Raw genomic sequence first — 25,114 nt, 5'->3', positions numbered from 1 at the left:
CGAGCTATTGTCTTTGTGTCAGTTTTATTAGCTTTTCTGTTTCCATTTCTTGTTTAATAACGTTCTGAACGGCTTGTGCCTTAAGCCGGAGAATTATACATGTTGAATATGGTATGTACATTTACCTTTCTTGTAAAACTGGAGGATTTTTAGATTTGTGGTGACAGTGGTCTTTACAGTGGATTGTCATCTAGCTCCAGAATCATCAGGACCTGTGTAATTTGCTTTGTGACTTTAATTTTACTTGTATGAAGAATATCATACGTGTAAAATTGAAGTGTAATCATCGTAAATAAAGTCGGTGGCTCTACCGAGTAGTGTGAAGTGACTGTATCGGAAATTGGGCAGCTTTTAATGTGTTTTTTTTTTTTCTTTTTCCTTTTGTAATTTCAGGTGCCTGAGTGTGGCAGAGAGGAAAGGGAACTCGATCGGTGCGGTGTCGGAGCTCCTCGCGTGGAGCACAGGTGCCGATGTTAATGCTGTGTACCGGAGGTGGTAAAATAGAGGCACACGGTGTAATACTGGCTGCCAGAAACCCTGTTGTCACAGCTGTGCTGGTGTCGCATGACGCAGCAGAAACTGCCAGTGACTGTGTCCACATACTGGACATAGAGACCACCGCTGTGAACCACCTTGTCCGTTACGTGTCTGTGGTACAACTATTGGCAGCTGCAGACAAATATGACCTCCATCTCCTTAAGGAGCCTCGTAAAGACAGGTTGGTACAGGAACTGACACTGGAGAATGTGGTGGGGTGTGCGGCAGTGCTGCTCGTGCCTGCCGGACGCTGCCGTCGAGCTGCTGGCGGGACGGAATGGAGTAAAGTTTTGAGAGAAGCTAAGATTGAAACAAACCTTCAGTTTGATAAAGAAATCGAACAGCATAATCCTGGCACATTGGATCAGTGAGCACAGCTGTCGGTTAAAAATTTACAGCGATCGGCAGAAATTTTATTTGCACCCGATTTCGTCTCGGTAAATATGAAGATAAGGTGGGTAGATCACGTAACTAATGAGGAGGTATTGAATAGGATTGGGGAGAAGAGAAGTTTGTGGCACAACTTGACTAGAAGAAGGGATCGGTTGGTAGGACATGTTTTGAGGCATCAAGGGATCACAAATTTAGCATTGGAGGGCAGCGTGGAGGGTAAAAATCGTAGACGGAGACCAAGAGATGAATACACTAAGCAGATTCAGAAGGATGTAGGTTGCAGTAGGTACTGGGAGATGAAGAAGCTTGCACAGGATAGAGTAGCATGGAGAGCTGCATCAAACCAGTCTCAGGACTGAAGACCACAACAACAACAACAACAACAACAACAACAAATATGAAATGCCAACTACCTTTAGTGCATCAAAATATTTGAGGGCTTTGAAGTAAGATTAATGAACTACTTATGTGCATTGATGAATTAGTCATCAAACCCAATTTTTTATTTTTTTATTTGTTTTCTGTCCATATAACAGTTTTCGGACATTGTCAGGAAAATTTAGATTACATTACACATATACAGTAAAATATTTACATTCTTTCATAACAACATATGGATCAGACACATGTCTGTACACATTATTTTTCAAAAGGGCATGACAAGTAGATTCTTCTATAGTGTAACACAATTTAGCTTATATTTATAATAGTACAGTACACGTAATACAGTGTACAATTACATTCTTTTATACCACTGATAGATCGGAGACATTGTCCATATACACTGTTTTCCAAGATGGCACTACAGCTTAGTCCTCTATAGAGTAACAACACTTCTCTATTAATAATTGCTTCAGTCTACTCTTTAGCATATTTAAATTTACTTTCTTGAGTTCACAGGGTAGTGCATTGTAGAAAATTGCTCCCATTCTGTGTGGGCTGTGGTCAGTTGTCTTTTTATTTGTCACAATTCTATGAAAATTTTCCCTTCCCTGTGTAGTTGTGTACATCACTGTTTCTCATATTAAATTCGGGATTTTGTTTCACGAACATGACTGTCTGCAGTATATACATATAGTACACCGTAAGAATTTTATATTTTCTAAAGATGTCTCTACAAGGCTCTCTCTTCTTTACCTTGGATACCATTCTTACTTCCTTTTTTGTAATCTAAAAAGTCTATTTATATGAACTGCTGATGCCCCACCCCATATCTCAATACCATACTGAAGGTGCGGATGAATGAACCCAAAATATATTTGCCTTAAGGTATCATGGTCCAAGAAGGCTGAGACCCGTTTCAGTAGATACATTTCTACTGATTTTCTTGCAAATATTATCTACATGGTCTTCCCATGATAAGTGTTCATCAACAACGATGCCCAAAAATTTATGTGAATTTGCATTTGCAAGACCCAATGGGGATGTAAATACAGTATCAGTTATGGCAGCATTATAACTGAGGATGAACTTCATTATCACAGTTTTGTCTTTATTTACAAGAAGCTTGTTTGCTGTAAGGTATGCGGACAGAGTATTGAAACTGATCTCGCTACTGTTAGCTGCAGACTGCATATCACTGCCACAGCTGATGAAGGATATGGCATCGGCATAGCTTACAACCGTGCAATTTTGGGGTTCAAATAAGTTATTTACATATACGAGGACCAGCTTCCTCGAGGCTAGCCACATTGAAGTGAAGTGTCCTGAAGTTTGCTTTGGTTGTTAGGATCTGATCATTTTGATAAGTTAGCTTTACACACTGTTTCCTGTCTTTCAAATAGGAGGTAAGTAGTTCCAAGGCTAGTCCTGTCAACCCGTACTCTTCTAGCTTACACAGAAAAACTGTATGATTCACAGTATCAAAGGTTTTACTCATATTTAGGAAAGTGCCTATTGCCTTGTTGATATAATCTGCCTCTCTGAACATTGTGTGACCACTGGTATAGATATGTTAAACCTTACAGAATTTAAGTTAGCCTCCTACTTCTGTAGACAAAAGATGGAGAAAGGAGGAGTTGCCACATTTGTTAAAAAGTTTTAAATTTAAGAATATTGATGTTAATAAATTTTGTTTAGAGCAGCACTTAGAAGCATGTGCAACAGAGATAGAATTTCATAATATGTTCTTTATAATAGTAGCCATATACAGAGCACCTTCATGAAATTTCAACCTGTTTATAAATGGTCTTGAAGATTTATTATCTCATCTAAAATTGAAAAGCAAAGAACTTGTGGTTGCTGGTGATCCTAATATAGGTGTTCTGAAAGACACTGTCAGTGAACAGTTACTGAAATCAGTTACATTGTCATTCAGTTTAATTTCTACTGTAAATTTCCCAACTAGGGTGTACAAATGTTCTAAGACTGCCATTGATAATATATTTATAGACAATTGTAGCCAACTAAGCCACATTACAAAACCTGTAGTAAATGGGCTATCTGACCATGACATGCTACATGTAACATTAAATTTTGAAAATTGTCAGGGTAAAACATCTATCTAAACTGAGTACAGAAGGCCAACAAAACAGTCAAAAACTGAGAAATTTAAGAGATTACTCAAAGAAATTAATTTGATGGATTTTTACAGCATCCAAGACACAAATGGAAAATACAAAACATTCATTAATAAAGTTAGCACCTTATTTGAAAATTGTTTTCTCCTGAAGGTAACTCAAATTAAGCAGACGTCTAATAAGAAACCATGGATCACACAAGGGATAAAGATATGTGAGACAAAAAGCAAACTCTGATACGTAGGGACACATTTGACACTAGCATTATAGCTCATTACAAAAATTACTGCAAAATACTGAAGGTTATCCCAAAATCTAAACACCTGCATTATGAGAAGAAGATAAATACATCCAGCAATAAAATAAAAACAATATGGGATATAGTTAAGTCAGAGACAGGTAGAACCAGAAATAAGAAGGAACAAATAGCCCAAAAAATAAATGAAACTCTGGTAACATACGCATGTTGTGTTGCAAACCATCTAAACAAGTACTTTGTCTCTGTTACTGATAGCATAGGGTTGTCAGGTTCATTAAATAATGCAAAGGAATATGAGACCAGTGCACACAAGCAATCTCAGTAAAATGGAATTGACACTTACTTCACCCAAAGAAATAGAATCCATCATAAAGTCTTTGAAATCAGAGCATTCTAGTGGTTATGATAACGTATTAACAAAGTTAATAAGTGCATTCATGTGAGCTTAGTCATATCTCAAGTTATTTGTGTAATCAATCACTTATCACAGGAACATTCCAGAATGGCTTAAATATGCTGAAGTTATACCTCTCCACAAGAAAGTGGACAAAGAAATGCCGTCAAATTACTGACCGATCTCACTTCTGCCAGCTTTTTCAAAAGACTTTGAAAAGGTTATGTTAAAGTGTCTACTTAAGCACCTTAGCGAAAATAACACACTGTCAGTCACAGTTTGGGTTTCTTAAGGGTTCTGATATTGAGAAAGCTATTTACACTTACAGCAAAAATGTCCTTAGTTCATTGGACAACAAATTGGAGACAACTGGCATATTCCGTGACCTGTCAAAGGCGTTTGACTGTGTGAATCGCAGCATTCTTTTAAGTAAATTAAAATATTATGGCGTCACTGGTAGTGCTGCAAAGTGGTTTCAGTCATATCTTACTAATAGAAAACAAAGGGCGTCATTACTTCAGCAGTAGGCAATCAGACATAATCTGACTGGGAAGAAATTACATGTGGTGTTCTCCAAGGTTCCATACTAGGTCCACTACCGTTTCTTGTGTATATCAATGACCTGTCATCTGTTACATTACCAGATGCCAAGTTTGTCTTATTTGCAGATGATACAAACATTGCAATAAATAGTAAATCAAATATAAATTTAGAAAGGGCAGCTAATCAAATTTTTACTGACATTAATAAGTGGTTCATAGCCAATTCACTGTCATTAAACTTTGAAAAGACCCCCTATATGCAGTTAAGAACTTAAGAGAGATTTCCTTCTGGTGTGTGTATAAAATATGACAACATGGAAATAGAAGTTGAGAGTGTAAAATTCTTGGGATTACAACTTGATAATAAATTCAATTGGGAGCAACATACTAACAAACTGCTAAAGTGCCTAAACAAGTCTGTGTTTGCAATGCGAATGATGTCAGACATAGGAGATATCAATATAAAAATACGGGCATATTTTGCTTATTTTCACTCCATTATGTCATATGGTATCATATTTTGGGGTATCTCCACAAACAGAAAAAAATTTTTAGAGTACAGGAGTGTGTAATAAGAGTAATTAGTTGTGTAAATACAAGAGCATCATGTCGAAAGCTATTCAAAGAATTGGGCATATTAACCACAGCTTCTCAGTATATTTATTCCTTAATGAAGTTTGTTGTAAATAATACATCACTTTTTCCAACCAACTGCTCAGTTCACAGCATAAATACTAGGTATAAGAACAATATACATAAAGATTTAAAATCACTTACTCTTGCCCAGAAAGCAGTCCAGTATTCAGCAACGCATATTTTGAGTAACTTACCAGCAACCATAAGGAGTTTAGTTTCAGACAAGGCACAATGTAAACATAATTTAAAAGAATTTTTGGTGGCCAACTCCTCCTTTTCCATCTGTGAGTTTCTCAACAAGTGCAGTAGACCATTTTAATGAAAATTTATTATACTTTAATTTTTGACAATACTTGTTTGTAATAGCCAAGTTACTACCTACTGTGTGAATGATGGATGTGTGGAAAGCAGATGTAAGTCTTAAGTCTGTAAATAGTGGAAGTTTAATTTTAAATCTTGTACATAATCTGACTGTTCTTAACTGTGGATCACTGAAATGAATATTTTATTTTAATTTTTGACAGTACTTGGTTGTAATGGCCAACAAACTAGCAAATGTCTGAATGATGGATTTAATGAAAGCAGATGTAAGTATTAAACCTGCAAATATTAGAAGTTTAAATTGAATTCATGTACATAACTTTACTGTTTATTGACTGAGGATCATTAAAATTAATAGAACTCAAGTTTTTCTAATTACATTTTTGTAATGTGTTTATCTGACATGTTCCACACCCAGGAGGATTCCCTCTTTTATGGGTCTACAGAATGAACAATGAATGTAATTTGATCTGATCTCGCGGGACTCTCTGGATGTGTGGAGGATGAAAGACTGGTGAGACGGGGTGGCCAGCTGCCCACAGATTGTGGCAGAGGTGTTCCAGTTAGTGGAAACAAAAATCAGGTTAGCATACAGTTCTACTTTCTTATCTCCTTGTAAGTAGCACCTTTCAAACACTTCTGTTAAGTAATAGTTTGATAAAACATTGAGGCTTCCTTCCATCGATATTTTACTAATGTAAATCTCACACGTCTCGCACAATCCATAAATTCCCTCTGTAATGGACCTCTTTCTCTGGGGGACAAATATTAATTATCAGTAGTAGTATATTAAGCTACAAATTATCATTTTAAACCTGTGTGGTCTCCCTGGCGTGCCTAGTCGACCACAAGTCCCCGTCACGCTGCTCACTCAGAGTACATACAGGGTTGAAGACGTGGAGAAAGATAGGTGTATAATCACAATTTGAATTTAGAGTAATATAACTTTCTTACCTTTATTGGTCGGTGTTGCACGTCGTCGTCGTCCAGTGACGAATCTCGCCATCCGCTGTTTGTTAAATCAATTTGAGGTCCAGGGTGTGTATTCGGCTGTGTAAGAACTGGCACATAGTTAAACTTCCAACTTTTATTTTATAAATGCTGATTGTGATGATATTCAATAATTTTCAATGTAACAGCTTTTCCAATACATCATTTCGTTCCCTCTATCCTTGACCTTCTCAAAGCACGCGTATTAAGACGTCTCTACGCCAACTGCCCATTGTCTCTACACCCGTCAACCACTGGCTCCTGTTCACAGAGCTTACAAACTGTGCAGTACTGCCAGCCTCGGTTGTATATCGCACGTATACATATATGAAAAACATGGTATGAAGAATTAAGTGTTTGTAATATAGTTCTGTGGCCATATACCTCATTATTGTCGTCATATTAACAGTTTTGTCACTGGACTCACATTCGGGAAGACGACGGTTAAATCCTGCGTCCGGCCATCCTGATTTAGGTTTTCTGTGATTTCCCTAAATCACTCCAGGCAAATTCCGGAATGGTTCCTCTAAAAGGGCACAGCCGACTTCCTTCCCTAATCTGATAAGACCGATGACCTCGCTGTCTGGTCTCCTTCCCAAAAAAAAAACAACAGTTTTGTAACAAAATATTATTTCGCTTTATGTTTATGTAGTTAAAGTTCACTTGCTCCTTCAAGTCGATTGACAGCACCACACACGTCGCCAGCCGGTGGTATCGGTAGTTTCAGTAGTCAGTTACATTACACCTCGTGGAGCTCGCGACTCTTTAGCGGGTTCGTGCTTGGTTACCAGTGGGCCCCAGCCATTGCAGCATCTTTTCCCTTCCGTTCTGCGTGTCTGTCCTCTTGTTGTTCCTTGTCCCCTCCTTTGGGGAACATGTCTGGGGTGTTTACGGGAATGTTCCTCATTGTCCATACCTGACATAAGCGCAGTCTCACTACTGTTTTTCGTTCCCTTTTCCTTTCTTCGTTCACCTTCTGTCCTTCCTTCACTTCGGTGTTTGAGACTCTGCTTTTTCTTGTTCATCCCTGTGCACTCCTGAAGTCTGACACGTAACATGTGATTGCGTAATGCATAATTCCAAACCCTGGGTTGACAGGTGGGGTTCACATGTAGCAGGGTGTATACGACCCGGAAGATCCGGGATAAACCCGGGAAATTTTTGTTGTTTCAGTTTTCAGTTAAATTTTTGTTATTTTTGCCTGGTATGAATCTATACTCTAACAAAGGATATTGCCGTATCCAGCTACTGCAGAATAATACTGCAACAATAAACGTGAATGAGAAAAAAAGGGAAATAAAACATAAATTGCAAAGGAAACGTGCCATATACAACAGAACACAGTGCTCATATGAGTGTTTGCCAACAGCAAAATGTGTCAAAGGCTTTAGAAAGTCTATGCAATGCTTCATAACAAATTGCCTCTGACGAGGTGACGTCACGGCTGTTTACATTAGATTCGTTTTAGCAGTTAAGAGTGGGCTCCTTGCGCACGTGCAGTTGAGTGGCGTACGAGTAGCACCTTCTCCCATTTCTGGCTACAGAAATGTGGCTGTCAGCTGTGTAAGCAGTTGCAGCGAGCAGCTAGATGCTACTGGGAAAAATTTTACTGCCGTGCCCAACCTGCCAGATTCACACACGCGCAGCGGGCCCAGCTGTATGTGGGAGGGAGGGGGGGACGCCAAATTCATATTGTGGAGGAGAGCAACTTGTTTCACAAAGTGCCTAGCATCCAGCGCATGTTGGTCTATCGATTTACTCATTCGATTTTGGTGCGCATCCCTGTCGGGTTTTTGAATACTCTGTAAGTGGATTTCTGACTGAATCATATGCCACATGGAGTAGCCGTGTGGTCTCAGGCGATGTGTCGAGGTTTGCACGGAAAACGCGTGGTACGAACACATAATGACACGTAACCCGAGAATAATCGGAGATAACTAAACTGGTGATTCTGGCAGGCTTAGTAAGTTCACCGGCGAATAAGTTTTGACAACGGCAGGAATAGTTCCAAAATTAGTGCTGACAAGATCGTTTGTTAGAACGAGGGAGGAGAAGAAACGGGGACATCACACAAATTAGGAAAGAATATGGCAATTCCAAATTCGTATAAAAATCTCGTACTACTACTTTTTCGGTCTCGCGCTCGAGAAACTGGAGCGTATAAATGAAATACGAAACTATTTTTTGCTTGTCTTAGGCGTAATAGGCATTTTATGTCAGTATTCGTGAATTATATTCTGCCGTGTTATAAAAATGACAATTTGTGCCAAAAGGGTCTCGTTTGTTTGGTGTGTGTTAGAAAAGCCTATTTTGTTTTACGTAGCAGACAGTGACAAGAGATGTAATCAGATCGAGAAACCACACCAGTCTCGGGTACTATATGTATTAACAGGTTACGCAGTATTAGACAGCGATATTTTGATTTTTCGTGTAGCAAAGCGTTTGACGAACTTCGATGAGGTAATAGATTCTGTCACAGAAAGGAAAGCGCGGTGTGTCAAGCTGTAGCAAGATCAGAGAAAAAAGAAATGCTAGGAGCACCCACATTCCTTTCAGCCTCCACGCACACCTATTCCCATTTGGACCTCTCCTCCTGCACGGCCCAGCTTGCCCGTCATCAATCGAGAGTGGTCCATTCGCTCTGACGCATACTCGAACAACCGTTTCTCGTGTGCTACCCGTTTGCTGACTCCTACCCCACCTACATGCACACCCAAATGGCAGCTTTCTGAGGCCAACTGGAGACTTTATTCCTCCCTGGCAACGCTCGACATACCACGTTTCTCCAGTTGTGATGACCGGGTAGAATATTGTGCAAACTTTATCCTTACCACTGCAGAATGTTCCATTCCTCACACTTTTTCTTTACTGCTCCGTGTCCCAGTACCTCGGTGGACTGAGGCATGTCGCATTGCAATTCGTGCGCGGAGAGGTGCTCTCCCTATTTTTAACCTTTTAAGTGGGCATGACGGATATATCCGTCCGTACTCTGCTATTGCACAGTGGGTTCGACAGATATATCGGTCCACTGCGTTCTGTGGCTAGTAGCTAGTGGGCATGACGAGTTATTGCCCTGCCGTTGACACCGTGGTATTAGTCGAGCTTCGTCCACTAGATGGCAGCTCTTGTCACGCAACGCAGCATGTTCTAGGCTAGTTATAACATTGTCCACCCGAGCGCGCATCGAGAAAATGCGTCCTGTGAAGCAGCCGCAAAAGCGTGCCTTTTTCGTCTGTGTTTACCGCAGCGTTAGTGAGTGATCTTTTGCAATGGTGGAAAGAAGTAGTTTATCAGATTCGGAGATTGAGAAGCTGCTTTTAGAAAGTGATGATAATTTCAGTGACAGTTCTGGAAGTTTTCAGGATACGGATGTTGAGGCTAGTGAAAGTGACTTCGATTCAGAAACATCTGACGACGAGACACTATTGCAGCAGACAGTACGTAGTGAATTTGTGCGTGCTAGTTCAGTTCGTATTCAATATTTGTTCAGTGGTTATAGTGGTACAGTTGTGCCTCTAAAACAAAACAATGTGATGAGTTGTTTTGTGTGTTTTGTGGATGATGCTTTGTGCACAATGATAGCTGAACAGACGAACTTGTATGCAGAACAGTTCATAGCTTCTCATCCCAATTTAGCAGCACAGTTGGCAGAATACTACACGCGATGAGGTAAAAACACTCATTGGAATGCTTGTACTTCAAGGAATTCTTCACAAACGAGACCACAAAGTTAACTTTTCAAAGAGGGAATCAGTTGACGCACTTTTTTTCAGGAAAGTGATGAGTGAAAAGCGGTTTCATCTTCTATTGAAATTCCTCCACTTTGCTGACAATACCTCATATGATCCACTAGGCACTATCAGCAGAAAAGTATTCAAAATTCACCGCACTATGGAGCATCTGCGACATAAATTCAGATCAGTTTACATGCCAGAAAGGAACTAAACCTTTGGCGAATCGTTGGTGCTCTGGAAAGGACGGCTCGGATGGAAGCAATATATTCCATCAAAGCGTAGCAGATTTGGCATCAAATTGTAAGAACTCTGTAAAAGCAGTTCCGGGTATGTATGGGACTTTATTGTTTACACTGGAAAGGACACTAATTGTGGTAGCCACTATCCAGACGAAAAAATAACCTCTCGAATTGTTTTGGAGCTTCCACACGTTCTACTCAGGAAAGGCCACTGTATTTGTCTTGACAAGTGGTACACCAGTACAGATTTGGTGGACAAACTAACCAGCAATAACACCGATGTTGTCGGCACAATGCAGTGAGACAGGAAGGGGTTCCCTGACTTTGTAAAACAGGAAAAACTGAAGAAAGGGAGTACATAACAGGGTACAAAGGCAAGCAGGTGGTAATGAAATGGAAAGACGAGAGACGTCGTTACGGTCAGCACCTTCCACGACTATACATTTGTAAATGTAAACTCGAAGAAGGGAATCGTTCGAAAGCCACAAGTTGTCGTTGACTACAACAAGAATATAGGGGGCGTGGATAGGTGCAATTCTCAGTTACAAAGCTACCAGGTGGCCAGAATCAGGCTGAAAAATTACTATCAGAAGCCTTTCCGCCACTTGTCGGACATTGCGTGCTACAATGCATACCTTCTGTACAAGAAGCACGGTGGCAAGCAAAGTAGAATGAGCTTCGTGATTAGTCTCGGTGAACACTATACCGTGTCTTCACCACATCAGGGAACACCAGTAGGACGCCCACCTCGAACACCAAAAGCGACACGCCTTACAGCCGGGCATTTTCCAGACCTTCTGCCACCCACAATGAAGAAAAGACCAACAAGGAGGTGTGTGGTGTGTACGAGAAAAGGCCTTCGCAAACAGACTTCATACTGATGCGCAGAATGCAAAGTTTCCTTGTCTGCAGCACCTTGTTTTAAAACGTTTCACACAGAAAATGATATGTAATATTGTGAAAATACTGTTCTGTTAACTTCTGCAATTTATTTTATTCATTTCCACCCAATATAAATTTAAATTCGACAATGAAAACGTGAAGGAAAACGTGAGAACAGTGCCCGGCACCACCGTGAAACGGGCACGGTGACGTATATTACCCAGTGTGGGAGAGGCGCGTGTGCACGCGCAAACTACCCACTTGACAGGTTAACTGTCACCCTACGATGGCAAACTGCATTCATTATATACTAATGCACGCACAGTATCGTCGCGTTCTTCAGGATAGCAGAAAAGATAGCAGTGTTCCATTCACTAGTTCTTTCAACATTTCCCCCACTCCCCCCACCCCCCGCTCCTGTCGTGTAAGCCGACCTCTCTGGGACCGAGATCCGTTTCCCAATTTCTGACGTGACAGTAGCAGACGATGTCATTGTGGACCCTATTGCTGTCTCCGACACCTCGGGCCGCCATTTTGCGGAAATTTTGAGCTCTTCCCTTTCGTCTTTCTCCGTCGGAAACGAGCAGAGGTGGCGGCTCGAGTGATACCCTTCTCTCCTCAGAATCGTGAGTGTTAAAATGCCGCCTTACTGTGAGAGAGCTAGAGAATTCTCCCACTTCGTCCCGATCCTCCGCCCGAGGGCCAGACACTGTTAACATTCGGATGTGGGAGCAGCTTTCTGTTGCGGCAAGTACTTTCTGCTTACTACGTACAACTGCATCTGGGCAGATGGCACATTTCCCAGTCACTGGTGTGAAGGCACTATCGTACCCATACCAGAGCCCGGTGAGGACAAACACTGTCCTCCTTGCTACTGCCCCGTTTCTCTCACCAGCTGTATTTGCGAGGTGACAGAACGTACGTTTCGTGCGCGGATGGTACGGTGGCTCGAGTCTCGCAATTTACCGACCTCTCACAGTGTGGATTTTGAGTGTGTCGTTCTGCAGTTGACCGTCTCGTCACTTTGTCCACCCGTGTCGTGAATGGTATTCTGTGCAAATCCGAGACACCAGTTTGGAGAAGGTGTACGACACCTGCCGGAGCACTGGTATCCTCCGTTCACTCTACAAATGGGGCTTCTTTGCTCGCATGCCACATTTCCTTCAGGAATTTTTAAGACAGTTTTTGAGGTACGTGTGGGTTTTGCCTTGTCACACCTTTATCCAGGAAAACGTTATGCCTCAGTGGTGTGATCTGAGCCTCTTTCTCTTTGCTATTTCCCATTACCCCTATTGTGAGCTGTCTCCCACTGGGTGTCGGTCGCAGTTCTCCACGGACTTTTCTTCTCGAGCAGCGTCTCGTGCGACATCTCGATTGTCTCGACTCGTGGAGCGTCAATAATGTCTTTCGCTTTTCCGCCGACAAACCCGTTCGTATAAATTTCTGGCAGTGCAATTGGTTTCTTCCTCCATCTTTACGTCTCGGGCCTGTCGCTCTTCCGTTCGTCGGAACTACGAAATTCCCGGGGCTCGTGCTCGATAGGAAACCTCGTCGGTCCTCCCTCACGTCTTACCTGTCCACCTGCTATACCTCGGCCCTGAGTGCCCTACGTGTCTTCGGTGGTACTTCCCGAGGAGCGGATCGAACTGCCCTCCTCCATTTGTACAGCTTCCTTGTCCATTCGAAACTAGACTAAGAGTGTCTCATTTATGCATCTGCACGTCTGTTCATCTTAAGTCGTCTCAATACAATCCACCATCGTGGCACATGTTGGGCCACTGGCATGTTTTACACTAGTCCAGGTGAGAGTCCGTACGCAGAAGCTGCCAAACTACTGCCGTGACTTCCTCTTCGGCAGATACGCGTGCCGTTTGTCTGCCATTCGTAGCGACCTGACCTGTGCTTCCTTCTTTGGTGACTCCTTTGATCGCCAGTATGGGGTGCGTCCCTCTTCCGTTACCTCCTGGAGTTCACTTGTGACTCTTGCTCCGGCAGCTTAACTACACGCTATGCGCAATTTTCCCGGTGGGTGTAAACCCTTCACCACCTTCGCTTCGTGCGGTGGCTCGTGTTTGTTCGCTTCCTAAAGACACTACTCCAGCCTTGCTCTACCGCCTTCAGTTTCACGGCCTTTGCGAGTAACTTCTCAATAGTACCTTTGCGTACACTGGTGGCTCTGACTGGTGTCGGGTGTGCCTTCGTCATTGGCACAGACGTTTCTCAGTATCGGTGTCTGAAACACTGCCCTGTATGTACAGCAGAGCTCTTTGCCCCGTTTGGGGCCACGCAGTACATGTAGAGACGGGCTTTTTGATTGCATCTTCTGCTCCGACACTCTGCCCTTCGGAGCCTCAGTGTGCCGTACACAGTCTGTCCCTCGTCGTAACGGGTCGGGGAAAGCTGTCGCTCGCTCGGTTTCGGTGGAGCCACGGCGCTGTATGTGGGTTTCGGGTCGTGTCGGTCTGACGGGAAACGAGGCTGCTGACGACGCTGCTGCAGTCGTCGTACCTCGGCCCGCCAGTTCTTACGTTCCCTCAGATGTCTGTGTTGCCGTGTCGCGGCAGGTGATATCACTTCGGCGTCACCACTGGTCTCCCCTTCGTGGGGACGAGCTCTAGGAAATTGAGCCTCTCGCAGCAGCTCGAACGACCTGCTCGAGGCCCTCTTGCTGTGAGATCGTCATTTTAGCTAGGTTGTGTATCGAGTACGGTGTTTTTAGCCATCGCTGTTTAAGTGGTACTTACACACCACTGTGCATTCGTTGCCAACCTTTGACGGTCCGCTATTTCCTGACGGAATGCCTTTTTTTAACCACTTTCCTTCCAATTTATTTTTACCACCTGAGTTATCGGCTGTTTCAGCGAACGACACGTGGGCTGTAGATTGCTTTTTACTTCTTATCTGTCGTAGCAATTTGGTGAGGGATGTTTAATCTTTAGTTCAAGACCTCTGTTTCTCTATGTTTCATTTCATTTTATGGACCTTTCTCCAAGTACATGTTTTTAGTTCTTTTTTTTCTATTGCTTAGGCTTAATGTGTGGTTGCTTATAACACTCTCTCTCTCTCTCTCTCTCTCTCTCTCTCTCTCTCTCTCTCTCTCTCTCTCTCTCACCCCCACCCCCCACCCCCCCACCCCTCCGTGTTCTCCGCTTCTGACATGGGCGCATATGGCCCTTGTTGTTTTTGCACCTTAAAACAACACATTTTCAGTAAGGAAACACTTTATCAGCATTTCTCTGCTTTGAAGATACAGTGAAACTTTCATATCCTTTAGCTGTATTTTAGAAGGCAGTCCTGTGATCTACAGTCAGTTATGGAGACAGTTTAATATAGACATGGGATATAAATCGTGCTTCCAGGGGAGAGAGAGAGAGAGAGAGAGAGAGAGAGAGAGAGAGAGAGAGAGAGAGAGAGGGGGAGAGAGAGAGAGAGAGAGAGAGAGAGAGAGAGAGAGAGAGAGAGAGAGACCTACCTACCAGGTTCTTTGTAAATTATAGATGGACAGGTACCATTAGGTTCTGAGGAGTGCTCTTGTTCTTTCTAGGTCACTAATTGGGACACCATCCTTATTGTTACCCGTATTGTTGTCTACTCAGGAAGAGTGGTCAGCATAAACTGAAGCTGCTCATAATAGGGAAGTATGCTGAGTGTAGAGCTTTAAAAAATATAATTACTCCTGCACAGCCTGTTATATATGTCCACCAAAAATCTGCTTAGGTGCACAAAAATATTTTTAAGAAGTGGTTTCTTGAAGATTTTGTTCCAGAGACCAAAAGATACCTTAAGAAAGTTCTTCCCTTCCAAAGCAGTCTTAAGGCTTAACTCTGGATCATACCCTGATCACAAAGTGTGATGGTATTTGTGTGTTGTTCTTACCCCCTGAGCTTAATACAGCCAATGGACAGACATTTTACAACACTTGAAAAAAAAGGCATTGATGTTGTTTGCTTCAGACACTTTTACAAACAGGTGAAGGAACCATCAAAGAATTAAAAAAAGGTGGTGGTGGTGGTGGTGGTGGTGGTGGTGGTGGTCGTCTGTCATGGGAAGAACTGATGAAAGTGCGCTGGATATGAAAATGCAAATAACTGTTGTTTCAGAATGGATGAACATTTAGAAATGACTGATCTTGCAGCTGAAATGATTAGTGGCTCCAGTGAAGACACTGACAAGGAAATGCCTGAAGAAATTGTACCACTGATCACTTAAACCAAGACGTGACTTCTTATTTTGAACAGAAGGTGGAAGCTTCTCCAACTGACACGATGCTTCTTAGATGATGGCACAACATTGCTGCTAAGAAAAGAGGTTCTGTTTTAAAAATAAAGGACTATGAATGGTTTTTTTAAAATGTAGGTTGTATTTTTGCAACTTGGAAATCCTTCCCCTTATATGTACATCACAGATATGTACTATATATTTTATTTATTTTTAACAATTATTGTTCTCATTAAAGATTTATTCATGATTTACCCATTGATTTAGTGGAATTTCCATATTATGAGATTTTTGTAATTCAAGGTAGGCTAAGCCCCAATTAGCTCCAATTATTTGGGCTCTACCCTAGCCTTAATCTGACTGCTATGGGTGGTAATATATCTTGCACGTTCACTGTTTTTCCATTTCTGTGTTTTAACTGAATTTAGCAATTGAAAATGGTTTAACATTTTTCATAGAAAACATTGTGCAAAAGTTCACTGTGTTTGTAATTGAGATTTGTGACTGATCTTAGCCCAAATTAACAATGCTCTAAAAAGCTTGCAAAGGTTTGGATATGTAAAGAATGCCTCCATATAAAATCAACCTGAGAGAATGATTTGTTCCCTTTCACAATTCCTGTTGCTTTATGCAGGCTGGTTACCTCTGATGTCTGTAGTTGGGGGAAGATTGCCCACTACAGTTGCATACACCAAATGGTACACTGATTCTGTTCATCTTCCAGCATTTTCAAGAAATAGTTTGCCAGGTTTCACGAGGAGCAGTATTGGCACAATTAGAGAAGGTGGCAGCCGACAAGCCTGACATTTTTTAGTTTTTTTCTGAGCTTTCATGAATGTCTTGCATTACTACGATTCACATTTCTTTGGAAAGGAACAAACATGGTACCTACAATCATTGTGGTATGTTGGGGGGAGATGTACGAATATTTGTTTATCTATACAATATATAGTCACGTATAACTTCACTGCAATATGCTCAAGGGTGTTTGAGACATAAACGATACTTTTGTCACAATGTTTTATTAGATCTTGATTGAACCTTTCCACATATGTACCTCGATGATATTACGTGGTGTGGTGGTGGTGGTGGTGGTGGTGGTGGTGGTGGTGGTGGTGGTGGGTGTGATCACATCGTTATTGTTATTAGTATTTTTACACCCTACTTTGGGGTATAAAAAGTCAGTCACTTAATGTTCTGTGCCATTCTATTAGCTCAGTATTGTTTCATTCTTTCTAATCTTGCTTTACTTTCTTCTTCAGAGATTTGGATTGATTGTTTTGGTTTTTATTTTGACTTGGAACTTCTTTCTTGTGTTTGATTACTTTTTTGCAATTTGTGATTTAGATGTCTTTTAAGACCTCCTTCATTTCCTTAAACCAATTTGGTTGTTTTTTTTTCCTGCAGTAGTAGTCAAAAAAATTCTATTTTAATCTGTTTGGTTTCATTGTGAGGATGTGTCCATAAACATTGCTTTCTTCTTTCTTTTTTTTTATTGTGTGAGACTTCTCCCTTTCTTTATCTCCAGACTTTCAGCTGGGCATGGTTAGTGTTGGACAATGTTTGGCTCCACAAAGGGCTTTACATTTGATTATTGTATTGTAATGTCTTGCATTTGGATTCCATGAGAGAGACTTTTTGTTACGTGTTCTTGGTGAGTTGGAAGGCCAGTTGGGCATTCCAGACGATCCATTCTCAAAGATATTTGTATTCTTTGACAATCTCAATTTTTTTCATTCTCCTTCTTGGTGGGGTTTGTTATTATCCGGAGCTTTTCAAATGAGATTTTGAGACCTATTTTTAGCTTGTTTTTGTAGTTTGAGGGTCAGTTCTTCAGCTTCTTTCCAGGTCTCTGCTTAGTAGGGCCATATCACCTGCAAAAGCTAGACAGTTGACTTTGATGACTTTGCTGTTTGTTCCTAGTTGGATTCTACTATGGATGTTAGTTTTCCACACACTACTTCTTCAAGGGCGCAGTTAAATAGGTTTGGAGAGAGTCCTTCTCCTTTCCGTACACCTGCTTTTATTTCTAAAGGGTCAGAGTTCTCCTGAGAATTTGGCCACGGATTACGTTTGTAAGGATTTCTCTGATTTAGTGATTTTGTTGTCTAGGTTTAATTCTTTTAGTACAGTGATAAGGGATTCCTGATTTATTTGAGTTGTTTGTTTTCTGATAGGCCATGAGGTTTTTTAGATTTAGGATTTGTTCTGGGGAGGATCTCAGAACGTGCTTGGTATTATCAAAGTTGATGGACTAGTTGGGGTTCTGCCCTGTTTAATGGTACTGTAGAGAATATCTTGTATGTTGTCTAGGAATCCAATCCCTCTGTAGTCGTTCTAGTTCTCTTCTGGATTGGGTGGATGAGAGCTGTGTTCCATTCGTGTGGGATGCTTCCATTTGTCAATATTTCTCAAAAGATAATTTGGAGAGAGTGTATGGCAGTTTTTTCATTTGCTCCAAAGTTGAGCTGTGATTTGGTCTTCTCTCGAGGCTCTATAGTTATCGAGACTTGAATCGAATGACTGTAATTCCTCAGTGGAGGGTGGTTCAGAGTTTGTATTGGTTATTGTTGTTGAGGTCTTAATAGTCCATTTTTTTCTGTGGGTTATTCACAGTTGAGGTGGTTCCTGAAATATTGTCCTGCTGTTATGGGAAATATTTCTGTTTTTGTCTTGGAGCTGTAGAGCCAGTGGGCTGTATTTGGTTATTTTGTGTTTAAAAGTCTTGTAAAAGATCTTCATTTTTGATGAATTCTTCATTGATTTGAAAGAGGATCTGGGCTTCTTGTGCTTTCTTTATTCTTTTGATATTTTTGCATGTTTGAGAAGTTTTGTGTGCTATGTTCATTTCTGTGTGACTGACACTGTTTCCATGCTTCTCTTCCAGTTTCTCTGTCCACAGGTGAAGTGTGTTTTTTGGCTTTTGTTACGGGAGCTAAGTGTTTGATTTCACTTATTAGGCTTTTTTATATTTGATCCTAAGTTTGGTTTTACAGGTCTTCAGTTGCAAGGGGAAACTCCATGGGGTTTGTTACCTTTCTGGGTTTTATTTGTTCAAATGTTTTCATTCCAGTCTTCGATCACAATATCAATTCTTTAGACAATGATCAGTTTCAGTGCGTTATGACCATCCTCAGATCTACAATATACACCTAGTGAGCAGTGTATCTTTAAACATGATACAGCAATACGTATAACAATATACTATCATAGAACTAAGGAAATGTACAGATAAAATACGGCAAAAAATACTTTTTACACCATGTCCTAAAGTGATAAGGCCATAATGGCATCGTCAAAACATATAAATATAATCAGCACAGCATCGTCACATAGATCTAAAATAAGGTGTAGAATAGGCCACGTCGTCCACACAGTCATTATTGCAACTGGCTGCTGAAGTGCAGTAGCCACCAGAATCTGTTAACCTACATCTTCCCTAGATGTCACTACTGTTGTGTTAGATGTAGTCATCATTTATGTAAAAAACATAATCTGATAAAAACACATTGTGTAAAATACATGTAGCAGACTTTTAAAATTGATACTATCATAGAAATCAATTGTGATACATTACAAGATGAATACAGTTACCCATATAAAATTATTAAAAGGAAATACACGAAGAGGATAGGTCCGACCCTTTTTGTGGTGAATTTACGGTCAACAATATACGTAATACATTGCCTGTAGCAACCTATAACTTGCCTATGAAAGATAAAGTCTATATGACAGCTGAAGGAAAGACAGATCAATGATCAGCGCCCTCTGTTGGGTCGGCCACCAGAACTTAACCACTAGAGGGCTTGACATACATCGTGTTATGTCTCCCACAGAAAACGTTTAAACAACATATTAACAGTCAATAAATAAAATTATATAGTCTGGCTATACATTCCATGAATAGGTAGGACATAATCAGTTACAGGATTAGAGGGACTAATGTATGCAAGTAAGGCAAATGCCTACTGTTCTCGACATAAATCATCAAGTAAGGCTAGGTATAAATACGCGAGGCATTCTTTGGTTATCGTAGTACATTATCAAACAAAGCAGAGTAGGCGTTGGGCACAAAATCGCTTTGACCATTGAGTACCCTAGTGGGCTCGTGCTTTTTGGCTTTGTGAATCTCCGACAAGTTATATTTCTTCTTTTGGGATTGTTGGTTCTGTTTTTCCTTTCTGGGAAAGGTAGGTGGGTTGTCACCTCTGAGGACTTTAACATTTCTTCATGGAACTCTAGTTTGATTGCCACATGATAAAGTTGAAATTCACATATGTGGCGGTTTGGTAAGATCCATGTTTTCTGTTTTTGAGGTAGCTTTCTAGATGTTATGGATTTCGGGTTCATGTTGTGTGCTTAGTGTAATTTTATCAGTCTTATGGCATTTTGATTAGTTCTGTTATGTGCTGGGTAGTTTCCAACAATTTTGCTGTATTTCTTGCCTCTGTGCATTGAAGTCTACCATAAGTAGGACTTTTTTACCCCCCCCCCCTCCACACCTCTGGGATTTTTGCACATCACCATTGAATTGGTCCCAGAAACATTCTACCTTTTCGTTGTCCTTTCAATTCTCTTCATTTATGGGGGCATGTGCATTCACTATGGTGTATATTTTGTTAGCAGTTTTAAAGGTAAAGTGTGGAGAGTCTTTGGGATTGTGATTCAAAGTTGATAATAGTCCCAAATATTTTTGTCTATTATGAAGTGAGTTCCAAGGTACAATGTGATTTTCAAATTTTTTTCCATACCTCTCATTTGTATATTCTGAAACCTCCAGATGAAAGTTATCATTAATGAATCTGGTTTCTTGTAGGACCATTACAAGAATTTTGTGGTTCTGAGGGTTTCTGTAAGACACTTTAATTTTCTGGTTTTTAGTAGAGGATTTACATTGAAATTAGTTGTGTAAACTGGTCTTCTATGCTTCATCTTGCTTAAGCTTCCAAGATGCTCTGGCTCATCTCTGTCTGATAAAGCTGCAGACTCCCCAGAATCTGATTGTCTGGTTGCACACTGTGGTGCAGTGGATTGTCCACCTTGAGTAATCTTTTTCACATCACATTCTTCCATAATTAATAATATTATGGGGTGGCTCCTATTGTTCGAGCTGGTCAAAGGCCATCTTTGGATTCTTGTGTTGGTCTGTGGGTGGTATTTTATTTTCAAGGGTCATTCCGTGCCAAATGCACAAGCTGATTAAGTTTGACGTTAACAGATTTTGGTGAAATTGTGTACCTAGTGTCCATACACAGTTAGGAAAACAACAAAAATTTTCGTGATTTTAATTAAAAGTTTACTAAGCCTTGGATTTTCAAATTTTTAGTTAAAAGTTGCTACACCCTGGAGTAGTAAATTGCTATTTTCTCAGGAACCAGATAAGATACAGACCTGGATAAGGCATTTTAAGGCTCTTTAGATGAGCTTTCATTTGATATAAAACATGATGACATTTAATTTTTTTTTTAAATTAAATATATTTTAATTTTCTAAAAAGCAATATTCTTAAAATTTTGAAAAAAATCAGTTTTCTTGCACTATACTCTCACACCTCTGAAAGTTTCATTTTGGGATCATCATGGCATCACATGTTGCAAAATTTTCAAGTTCCCTGTGTTGTGTGAAACATGACTTTCATAGCGGTTCTACATGAAGAAATCATCAAATTAATTTAAAAAAATTAGTTACAACATGACATTTATGAGCAGCTGTCTCTCACAACTTCTAATAGATTGGGCTCTGTTGGTTTTGACCATGCCATTTCCAGGCAAGGTGAATATTTGCCTTGTTGGAGTCACTGGGTTCTCCACACACAGAACATCCACCACACAAATCCACATAGCGTCTGGCTTCTCTGGGTATAAAAGAGGAGGAGATGGGCCACACAGAGGAAGAAATGTCACATTTATTTAATCTTGTTCGTCTTTTTCCGAAAATGTGTGCAAGCCACCACCTGATGTACACTGTAGTCATGTACCTATTTATAACTGTCAGTGGTAGCGTACCTTGAGGTTTGATGGTCAATTGTTGTAATGAACTTTGAGAATATGAGAATATCTTGACAGAGATTTTTGTCGCATCTGGAACTACAGAAGTGAATCCATGAAACGTTGGAGTCCCTGGAATCGTTAACGCTTTGCTGAAGTGGCTGTTCAGAAACCTTTGCAAAACCTGTGCATGAGAAGTAAAAATGGGATCTGATTTGAGTCTGACATCATATTGTGGTCAGCATCTATTGTAGCCTCCTGTTCTTTTCAAAGTATACAAGTTTTTTTCCTACGGCTGTCACAAACTTTTGCAACTTTTGGCATTTCAGGAGAAAGTGTACACATTCATTCGGAAACATTTCTCAGTACTTTTGTCTGCCAACTATGGTTCACTATTCCCAAGGGATTGAAACACTGCAAATTACACATCACATTTATCCCTCTTGTTATGTTAATGTCTTAAATCAGCAACACCAGGGATTTCGAGAAATAATTAAATAATTACAGCAGAAGTTGGATTTTACACTTCCAGATTTTACATTTATCATGATTCTACATCCAAAAATGGTCTTGATGGTTTTCATTAATAACTATGTAGAGGCACCAGGTATAAAAAGTTTCATAAAAATCTGATAGCTTAAGGTAAATTTCCATTCAAAATTGTGTTTTGACACGGAATGACTCGCCACCTACCCTGCATATCTGCAGAGCCTTCGCCTACCTTCCCGGCAGGGGAACAGAAACTCTCCCTCGGTGACTGTTTATTATTGTGTGTTGAGGTAGCACTCCAATCTTGATAACGTGAGTGGACATGTGGCGTACTTTGTATACATGTAAATACTCGTAATACTCTGTGTAGTACAAGATAAACATGAATGAGCAGAGTCACAGTTAATCTTAATTTATTCAAACAATGATAAAATAAACTTTCATTATATAACTCTGTTGCCACGTGAAAGTGTTGCCCCACTGTAGTGAAAATGAACAACTCGAAGAATTAAACAGTGCAGTTGCATCAGATTGCAGCCAAGAACTTATTTGATTACTAATTACCTCATAGACAATGTCCTCATTGTGGTATTGTGCTGTTAGCTCAGAATCTGGGACATTTTCTTGCACAGATCCTAAATTTTTTCTCACCTAGTTCACAATTTATGTAATATTACTGCTGCTCACTTGGACGTGCAACAACACACTCCGTCAGGTGAAGCAATAATTGAGAAATAGGTATGGGCTCGCAGTTATAAATGCCGACCGAACGGTAAAAGATAGTGTCGTTAACGGTTGGCGCACTTCGTACGTAGGTGTGCCTTCTCCCAGGTGAACGTGAAACTTCATTCGTTGTAGCAATGTGTTTGGTGGAAGAGTAGCATAAAAAAGGACTAGGCTGATGTGCAGTATGAGGAAATGCTGCCATAACTGGGTGTGCTAATATGACTGTCAGACGGCTGACTTTCTTGTACTGTACCTGACTGGCTGGTGAAATTTTGAATGTCAGTTTCTAAAAAATGCTTGAGCAGCACTTCTACTTCAGGAACATTTGTCACATCTATATGAACTAAGTCAGTGCAGAAATTCAGCGCGTGTTGAAACATCCCCAGCTCTTTTTTTTTTTTTTTTTTTTTTTTTTTTTTCAATTCCCCATTGGGGCGGGCTGGCAGCAGCATATGCGCTGCTCTTCAGCCGAAAGACAGAACAAAACAAAAGAGCAAAGGAGAGAATAAGGTGAACATAGATATAAAAAAGGGGGAACAACATGGAAGGCAATAGACAAACAACGGGGCGACTGTAAAATGGAGATAAAAAAACTGGTTAAATGTAGCACACACAAAAAGCCACACACTGCGACGATTAAAAGAACACAAGGCACAGCACATTAACGTAACACTGACGGCGAACCTCAAGGCAGTACACAATTAAAATCACACCTCTTGACGCACAGGAGAAACAGCACTAGACACAACACTGATGTGGCACACTGATGATGATGAATACAGAGGACCTGCCAGGCGCTAGGAGATGAGGGAGACCAGAAGAAGGGAGGGAGGGGAAGGGATGGGGGAGATGAGCGGGCGGCGCGCTGAAGAAGGCCAGGTAGGGAGGGATGTGGGAAGGAAAGAGGCAAGTATGGGGTGCAGGGTCTCAGGGAAGGGGGGGGGGGATGGAGGAAAATCCGCTCTGGGAGGAGGAGGGAAGAGGAAAAAGGGGGCCCTGGGGAGGGGGGGAACAAGGCCAGGTTATAGTTGGAAGGAAGGGTAGATGTCACGGCGAAGTTCGTCATCCGGGAGGGGGAGGCGTTGGAAATTGCCCTGACGAAGGAGATGAAGGGTGTGGAGGTGGAGAGAGAGAGGGATACAGCAATAGAGGCGCGGCAATGGGCGGGGGGTGGAGAGGAAGGAGGAAACCAGAGGGTGGGGGGGATCGAGCCTGCGAACAATGTAAAGGATGCGGAGATGTTGGAGGAACAGGAGGAGGTGGGGGAAGGGGATCAGTTCATACAGGAGCCGTGTGGGGGAAGGAAGGCGGATACGGAAGGCAAGGCGGAGCGCATGGCGTTCAAGGATTTGGAGGGCCTTGTAAAAGCGGGTGGGGGCGGAGATCCAGACAACGCTGGCATAACAGAGGATTGGACGGATGAGGGATTTGTAGGTGTGGAGGATGGTAGAAGGATGCAATCCCCATGTCCGCCCAGACAGGAGTTTCAGAAGGCGGAGGCGGGAATGGGCTTTCTGCTGGATGGTCAGGAGATGAGGGGTCCAGGTGAGGTGTCGGTCAAGGGTGAGACCAAGGTATTTCAGGGTGGGGGTGAGTTGGATAGGACGACCATAAAGGGTGAGGTAGAAATCATGGAGGCGAAAGGAGCGAGTGGTGCGGCCTATGATGATTGCCTGGGTTTTGGAGGGGTTGAGACGGAGGAACCACTGGTTACACCAAGTGGTGAACTGGTTAAGGTGGGTTTGGAGGGTACGTTGAGACCGTTGAAGGGTAGGATAGAGAGCCAGGAAGGCGGTGTCATCAGCATACTGGAGAAGGTGGACTGGTGGGGGTGGCTTGGGCATATCAGCTGTATACAAGAGATAAAGGAGAGGGGAGAGGACAGAACCCTGGGGGACGCCAGCCGTGGGATAAAAGATACGGGAGTTGGTGTTGTGGAGGGTGACATAGGAAGGACGGTGCGAGAGGAAGGAAGTGACCAGACGGACAAAATTGATAGGCAGGGCGTAGGTTTGGAGTTTAAAGAGGAGACCGGGATGCCGTACACGGTCATAGGCATTTTGGAGGTCAAGGGAAACAAAAATGACGGAGCGACGGGAGTTGAGCTGGAGGGACAGAAGGTGAACAAGGTTGAGGAGTTGGTCGTCAGCAGAGAAGGAGGGTCGGAAGCCACACTGGGTAAGGGGGAGGAGGTGGTGTTGAGCAAGGTGCTGATGGATACGGCGGGAGAGGATGGATTCAAAGACCT

The 25,114-nt window shown here is 41.6% G+C and overlaps 1 long non-coding RNA gene across 2 annotated transcripts in view; it reads left to right on the top strand.

Annotated features, from left to right (window-relative positions):
• Positions 1-403: 403 nt before the first annotated feature.
• The window catches only part of LOC126232160 (uncharacterized), a 163,038-nt gene continuing 138,327 nt past the window's right edge, over positions 404-25,114 (top strand). For both annotated transcript variants that reach the window (XR_007544670.1, XR_007544669.1), the window contains exons 1-3: positions 404-718; positions 5,805-5,867; positions 6,020-6,184. This is a non-coding gene — a long non-coding RNA (uncharacterized LOC126232160). The remainder of the gene's footprint in view (positions 719-5,804; positions 5,868-6,019; positions 6,185-25,114) is intronic.

Source organism: Schistocerca nitens, unplaced genomic scaffold, assembly GCF_023898315.1.
Source record: "Schistocerca nitens isolate TAMUIC-IGC-003100 unplaced genomic scaffold, iqSchNite1.1 HiC_scaffold_465, whole genome shotgun sequence".
Lineage (NCBI taxonomy): Eukaryota > Metazoa > Arthropoda > Insecta > Orthoptera > Acrididae > Schistocerca > Schistocerca nitens.
Note: the sequence above shows the minus strand (reverse complement) of the source record. Positions and strands in the feature narration are given on the sequence as shown.